This window comes from Mixophyes fleayi, chromosome 9, assembly GCF_038048845.1.
Source record: "Mixophyes fleayi isolate aMixFle1 chromosome 9, aMixFle1.hap1, whole genome shotgun sequence".
Classification (NCBI taxonomy): domain Eukaryota; kingdom Metazoa; phylum Chordata; class Amphibia; order Anura; family Limnodynastidae; genus Mixophyes; species Mixophyes fleayi.
The window spans coordinates 114,232,455-114,240,872 of NC_134410.1; the positions used below are offsets into that span (position 1 = coordinate 114,232,455).

An 8,418-nucleotide genomic window follows, 5' to 3' on the forward strand; every position below is an offset into this window, starting at 1 on the left:
TCAAGCTTCACTAAGGAATCGGATTTTAGTTGATTATATCAGCAAATGCCAGGAAAGCCCTTGGTGAGGTTTGTTTTCTGTATCTGGAATTCCTGTTTATAAATCATATATTTTACTGCCCCTATTTATATGCATTTACTCATCCCGCAGATGAGTTAGATATTTAGTAGGGTACAATACCACTACTGTAACGTAACCACAGTGCCTATGAACCATGCCTCATTCACCATGGCTAAGAGTAGCTGGCAGACTGTAGGAGAGAGAGAGAGAGAGAGAGAGAGACTTTTCTTATGGATATCACCCACACAACAAATGGGCACAATTTTTAATTTTGGGTCGCAAAAAAAAATCTACTTTATTCCTTCTAAAACAGAACTTTAAATTATTTTTTTTGCTTCAACCCCTTCAGTGCGAAGGATAATTAGGACTGGCTAATTGTGGCATTAGAGCTTGGCATATTGTTGACCGGTATGAGTTGGCATATATATATATATATATATATATATATATATATATATATACATACATGCGAACTTACAGCTATGATTACTATCGTTTATATGGAACCACAAAATAGATCATTTACTGTACACTTCCATGAATCGCTTTTTTATTCTTATTTATATATTTTTTTAATTAATTTTAGTAGTTTACTAGTCTTATTAATTTTTGTTTATTATTATTTAAAAGTCAAGGGGGACTTTAACCGGTAAGGTCTGAAAAAGGTATAGTTATTTCGGAGGAAGATTCATTTTTATTACAATTTATCCCCCCCAGCCAGGAGACCATGTATTTTCTCCAAGTAATGAGGTCATATTTTATTGTAGAAATCAGTCGAGGAAAGTTTTCATGGTAAAGAAAATCATCAGAAGATGTGATGAATATTCCCAGATATTAAATTTTTCGGTGGTGCAATGGTGGATTGGATCTCAGCTTTGATGCGCGGTGGGGTATCTAGCAGTAACCCAAAAGACTAATAAATATATATATATTATAAGGCAGGGATAGAAGTTTGGGGTTGAGATAGGTATAAAAGAATATTATCCACAAACGGAGATTCTGTATTGTTGATCCCCCACCTTCATTCCATGAACAGAGTCCGAGCTTCTGATATGACAACAGGTGGTTCTATCGCCTGGGCAAAAACAAAGAATTTGACGGCAGATAAGAACCACTTGGCCCATCTATCTGCCCATTGTTTTATTAACCTATGGTAACCTCAAACCTTTGGTCCTTCATTCTTTGTAAGGATATCCTTATGTCTATCCCAAGCATGTTTAAATTGCTCTACTGTATTACCCTCTACCACCTCTGATGGGAGGCTGTTCCACTTACCCACTACCCTTTCTGTAATCGGAGGCGATAAGGGGCAACCTTGTCTAGTCCCAATGGAAATTCAGACAACATCCGACAGGTAGCTGCTGATTATTGCCCTAGACACGAGAGAGGCTTAAAGAGCTGCGATACCAGGGAAAAATTCACCTGTAAAGCCAAAAGTCCATAGAGTTTGGAACATAAAATTCCAAGAGATTCTAGGCTTTCTCCGCATCCTCGTCCTGGGACAAACCCACCTGGTCATAGCGGCTCAATGCGGGGAGGACTGTTCAAACAATTGGCTAAAATCTTAGATTAAAGCTTAATGCCATTATTAAGTAAAGAGAGAGGTTTGTAGCTCCCACAGTCAACAGTATGACTCTTAGAATTCTATTTTAGAATGTTGAAGGATTAACTAACCCTCAGCAACTATCTAAACCAGGGTTGTCCAACCCGCGGCCCAGCACGCCTGTAAATGTGGCCCAGAAGGAGTTTTGGTTGTGGCAAGGGGGCAGCACTGTTAATGGAAAAAATAAATAAATAAAATACTTACCTTGTGGTCACGCGGTCACGTCAGCTGGTACTCCGGCTCCCTCCCTTGTCTCCTCCTCCGTGTGGTGCTCGCAGTGAATGTCGGGCGTGATGTCATCACGCCCAACATCCATTGCGGAGTGCAGCACAGAGGAGTCACCCGCGCGAGAAGAACAATCAGCAGCACAGAATTGGAGAAAAGAAGAGAAGAGGACAGGAGAACATGCAGATTAAAAGGTAAGTTAAGCGGGATTTTTTTTATTATTTCAAGGGACGCTGACAAGGGAATAAAAGTCACCTGGTCCTGGAGCATCATGGACCTTATCTCACTGCTACATACTTCTACTTGTAATACTAATGGGGCATTATATATTATTCTCTTTGGCCCATTATAAGTTGTTATCCCTTAACTAACATAGTGGTGTAATTAGCAAAACAGGTCACAATTTGGGGTTACAGTGATGTACCGCAGGCCTGGTCAGGGCACCCTGATATACAATACCTGGCTTAAATGCACTTTATTGATATTGCATCGAAACAATACAAAAAGTGATTATAGTATAATAACTAGAGAGGATTTTTTGAACAGGGCGATTGAAAGGTAAGTATAGGGGATTTGAAAAAAAAAGTGATATATATATATATATATATCACTTTTTTTCTCATATATATATATATGTTAACTATGTTTTCTATGGTTTTTTTGGATGATCAGCTATCGTTATTGTTAGGGTATCTTATGTGCGGCCCAAACCAACTCGTCATCTTCCAATGTGGCCCAGGGAAGCTAAAAGGTTGGACACCCCTGATCTAAACTGTTTACATCTAGAGATGAGCGGGCTCGGATATCTGAAATCCGAGCCCACCCGAACGTTGCCGATCCGAGACAGATCCGGGTATTCCCCCCAATTGCAAAACTGAAACCGAGGCTCTGAGTCATAATCCTGCTGTCGGATCTCGCGATACTCGGATCCTATAAATTCCCCGCTAGCCGCAGCCATCTTCACTCGGGCATTGATCAGGGTAGAGGGAGGTTGTGTTAGGTGGTCCTCTGTCCTGCTATATCTCGTGCTGTGCTGGGGAAATAATAATGCCCTTAGAAGGACCCAGTCCAGCCCAGCACAGCACAGAACGAAAATTTTTAAAAAAAGTTATAAAAAAAAAAATTAATTCTAAAAAAAAAGAAATTAAAAAAAAAATATCCAAAAACAATCCTGCAGTATAAGTCCATTGGTACTGCAATATTACAAAGTTCACTGATTCTGCAGAATAGACTGGGAATTAGTGGAAATGATTGTTATTGAATGTTATTGAGGTTAATAATAGTGTAAGAGTGAAAATAAACCCAAAAACTTGATTTTAACACTTTTATGTTTTTTTCAAAATAAATCCGAATCCAAAACCTTAATCCGAACCAAAACCTTTCCTCAGGTGTTTTGCGAAACAAATCCAAACCCAAAACCTCAAGCAAATCCGAATACAAAACACGAGACACCAAAAGTGGCCGGTTTACATCCCTATTTACATCACTCAAATATCACAAGGGACATTTAGTTTTCTTGCAAGAAACACATTTTACCCAAGGCTGACATTCTAAATTGAAATCTAGATCTTATTTAAATGCTTTCCATGCCTAGGATGCCAGGCAAAAGAAGAGGGGTGGCAATTCTGATTGTCTTTCATGTAACCTTTGACTTGGCATTCCACAAAGATAAAGACAGACAGTTTCTGATACTTATGGGCAAATTGAATAATTCATGTACTCTTGTAAATTTATATGCACCAAATCAAAACCAACACCAATTTTTTGATAAAGTACATTCTGTCCTTTCGGGCATGAGGTAGGGAGAAGTGATTATGGCTGGGGACTTTAATATGACTGCCTGTAATAAATTAGATTGGTACCTGTGGCCCCTTCCGCTAGTAGCTCAGACTACCAGAAAACAAAGGCCCTTTTATACCTTTTTAAGTTCCTTTTAGAGTCAAGGTACCTACGGCCAGAGAATATACCTTCTAGTCCAATGTTCATAACTCCTACACTAAAATCGACATGATCCTTTTCAGTCATGACCTATCTGAGAGATTGCAAAAAGCCCAAATACACCCTATAGACCAGTGGTTCCCACACTGTGCACCTAGGCTCCCAGGGGTGCCTCGGCTAGGGCCAGTGGTAAGCAAGGCGGGGGGGACTACTTGGTAATTATTTTGGCTTAGGGCTGCCTTGAAAAAATTATGGAGATCCTAAAGGTGTCTTGAACTGAAAAAGTTTGGGATCCACTGCCATAGACTGTTCGGATCATGCCCCAATTAGCGCAGATCTCTGGGGTATCTCCTTCCATTCTTTTACCTCCATGTGGAGATTAAATGAATCGATCCTTAACAGAAACCTATGGGGACTGCTATCTTCAATATCTGCTCTGCTGCGCTCATTTAGTTATTAATAGAGGGGATACTTAAATTTGTGGGGGTCATTTTCAGGGGGATTAGGAGTATATTAAATAGGCCCCCAAATGTGCCCCTTCACAAATACTTCTATGTCTCACCCCTTCCGTTCCCTTTCAATTTTCTCTCTATGTGGTCCCCTCACTAGTTTCTGTTTTACCGTTTCCTGTTCATCATGAGCCCCTTAACAATACTCTTTCTCTCTCACCCCTTCTGTTCTCTCCCTATATCAGTGTTGGCTAACCTGTGACACTCCAGGTGTTGTGAAACTACAAATCCCAGCATACCCTTCCAGCAAAAAGCTACTATGTATATATTGGCAAAGCATGCTGGGACTTGTAGTTTCACAACACCTGGAGTGTCACATGTTAGCCAACACTGCCCTATATGCTTCTCTCTAACACTTGATTCAACAGGAGTCATGACCATTAAATCAGATTTACTCCATACCTAACAATCTCAACCTATAGGTCCGGTTCTGTCCGCCATCATCTGTCTGCTGCCAAAACGGCGCTATCCCAGCTCTATTCAGGCCGTGAGGGAGGGTTGGGCAACAGTAGCTCTCGCCTTTAAGATGAGCACATAGTGTTTTGAGTTATGTCATTTTACAAAGTGACAGGGGTAAAGAGTGCCCCCATTATGGTTGTTCTAAGAGGCCGTTTATTAAATAAAGAGAAGTTAAAAACAGTTCAAGGGGGGAATAAAATGGGAACATTTGGAGGGATCCTTGTTAAGGGAGGACAAGCTGAAGGGGTAATGGGCAAAACTTAAGGTAGCCTATATAACGTTTTAAAAACAATTGCAAAATGACTGTGGTCAAAATCCTGCAATTACAAGTTTTATCATACACTGACATCATCAGGTGCTGGCATGCATCCATGATCCAGGCTTCTCATAGGTGAAGAATGTCGTATGGCTGGACTTTGTATCAGTCAGCGTGTCTGCAGACATAATGTCCCTGGAGACAAGTTTGGGCTATCGTCAGTTAATGGCACTAATAAATAAGGCGTTATTATGCATAGCCCTGATTGTCAACCTCTCATTAATCCCTAAAATCTATCCATACAGTGGTGCATCACGCCTCTCGGCAAACGGCTTAGGAGTCACTATTTGCATTATCAAAGATACATTGTCACCAGAAATTAATTTTACCTCGGTAATCCATCATAAAATAATGCAGTCTAGAAATGATTACCTAATTTATTTATGCTACACATTGTTATCTAATTAGTTATGTTCCCTGCAATGTAGGAAGACAGATTCAGCTGAAATTCTAGTAGTTTAAAAAGAAAGATGGCATCGTAGCCTTGCGGAAAGCCAAGTTGTTAAGTACTTCCTTAAAACTATTATTAATGCTAAGATTAGTAACAGTGTTTAGTGTTGGTGTAAGGGGGGTTAGCAGAGAATATTTAATCATTCACATCTGTCCTTGCCCCAGTAGAGCTTACAATCTACGTTCCCTAGCACATGGACACACACTATAGTTATACAGTATATGGGCGTGGCTTGTTACCTTTAACTCGGGCCGACTCCTGTATTTACCGGTGCCTCCGCAGATTAGGCTCATGTTCTGTATTCTGCAAGCTGCCTGCGCACAGCCCCATGGTTTGGCTATTTAATTTACTGGGTGCTAAAAGAAATATAGGGGGGGGGTTACCCGTCCGCGGCGGTGCTGTATACAATACAGCTGTATAGTACAGTGCCGCTATGTGGTGCACTACGTTAGCGGTGGGGAGGGGTTTCTGGAGACCCAGAAACACCCCCTGCGTGCGCCACTGCAGAGCACGTAATGATAAATCTCATTGCCACGTAGCTCCTCCCCAAACTCCTCCTCCAGGTACTCTCTCCATCAGAGAGCCGCAGCGACAGAGAGGAACATTGGTATCTATGTACTAAGGCAAATATGGAGCATAGTTGCCAACCTTTAACGATTGGCCTCCGGGAGTCTCGGTGAAGAGGTGGGGGTAAGGCTCCGTGAATCGCGTCATTTTGGTCCCGCCCCCTGTGACGTAATGACATAATTTTAGCACCGGGGGCAGGCTTCAAATCTGCCCACTTCACTAGGAAGTGGGCAGATTCGGGAGAATTGCCAGCTCTCCCAGGAGTCCGGGAGACCTACCCGGAATTCGGGAGTCTCCTGGGCATTCCCGGAAGAGTTGGCAAGTATGATATGGAGGAAAGAGTGGAAAAGCTACAATCTCTCCACCATCTTTACTGTAGTACCTAGATCCCTTAGTATATAAGTTGTCTCTATGTAACTTATTTTCTATCATTTATTTAACAAACTGCTTTAAAAATAGAAGTTATTTTGAATAAAACATACACTGTTATGTGGTCTTAGTCATCAGATATGTCATGTAAGTACATCACGCTTTTATAGTGTATACCACGTGCCATATATATATTATATATATCTGATTGCACAATAGCATATGACTCAAAATAGTTTTTAAATTTTGGCAACTATCCAAAAATATATGTTTATATTTTATAGGGATGTTGACAATCTGATAAGAATGACTGTCTCACTGTTCTAACAAATGCTGTGCAAATTATTTATGGGTGATAAAACCTTAGTAAATAGGTCTATTATAACCAGCCTAGCCTGGCCCTGATTATAACTATAAAGTCAAATGGAAACACAACAAACTTTTCATATAAAATGACCCCTCTCACTTTTAAACTTAAATACAAATCTCTTGTTAAAGGTCCAGCTCAGAATATCAGTATCGCCAACACGTCTGTGCTCTGTAATCTCAACAAACACATGTCATGTTCCTTCTCCATCATACGTGTTGTATTACAGAGCAGAGTGCAATATAATCTTCTCTGGACAAGCTACCTAGACTCTTTTATGGAGGAGATTTACATCCGACACACAGAGCAAAATCAGCTTTGTTCCCAGCATGCATCTCAGTTTGCTCACGTGCGCCTGGATTTCTGCCAATGAGCACAGGTTTGCGGAGTAAAACGGCTGTGTTTGTGGAAGAGCCGAGGTTTGCACAGAAACAGTGTAAAAAACTTCTGTGTGTGGTGTGAGATTGTTGAAATATGATAAAGGGGTGAATAGGGCCCATTTTTGGGAATATAAAGGACTTGAATTGTGCACCAGTTCTGAGCTGTAATATTCAGGTTTTGTTCTTTACTTTTAATGGCACCTATATTGTGCCTCCATCTCGCGCTTTTGGGGGAGAAGCGCATTTCAAGAGGTGGCCACTGCGGGGGCATTAAAGTCTCTCATTCACTGTTTAAAGCACCCCCTAGACCAGTGATGGCTAACCTGTGACACTCCAGGTGTTGTGAAACTACAAGTCCCAGCATGCTTTGCCAGCTATCAGCTAGTGTACCTTTCATATATAAGGCAGTGATGTCCAACATGACAGTGTTCACTAACTTTGTGGACAAACATCCAGTCAAATTATATAACAGTGATGTTTATCTATAAACTCCTGTAAATAATGTCCATATATGATTCTTCCCAAGGGTAATATAAGGGCTCCTTATGGGAAGAAGGATGGCTTGTAAGGTAGCTCAAAAATAATAAGGGGTCTGATTCATTAAGGATCTTAACTTAAGAAACTTCTTATTTCAGTCTCCTGGACAAAACCATGTTACAATGCAAGGGGTGCAAATTAGTATTCTGTTTTGCACATAAGTTAAATACTGACTGTTTTTTCATGTAGCACACAAATACTTGATAGCTTATTTGTACACTAAAATTTAAAGTTGATATTTGTGTGCTACATGAAAAAACAGTCAGTATTTAACTTATGTGCAAAACAGAATACTAATTTGCACCCCTTGCATTGTAACATGGTTTTGTCCAGGAGACTGAAATAAGAAGTTTCTTAAGTTAAGATCCTTAATGAATCAGGCCCAAGGTTACTCCCACTCCCAATGAAGTCAGGACACAAATTATGCCCTTTTAATTACCTAGTTGGACAGAGTCTACTTAAAGTATTATGAGTTAAGAACACAAATCAGAGCCGACGTGCCATTTCATTTACCCTGTTTTGCAAAAATGTGTAACTAGCTTTCACCAACATAAATACTTTGAGCTAGGAATCTGTATCAGTGTTGGCACCCAAATCAGTAGTCTTAAAATTAAGGAGGCCCCATAATGACCCCCCT

At 40.5% G+C, this 8,418-nt stretch overlaps 1 protein-coding gene across 1 annotated transcript in view; it reads left to right on the forward strand.

The window, feature by feature from the left end:
* Positions 1-8,418, forward strand: part of PHYHD1 (phytanoyl-CoA dioxygenase domain containing 1) — a 276,211-nt gene that overhangs the window by 6,889 nt on the left and 260,904 nt on the right. The gene's annotated exons all lie outside the window — the stretch shown is intronic.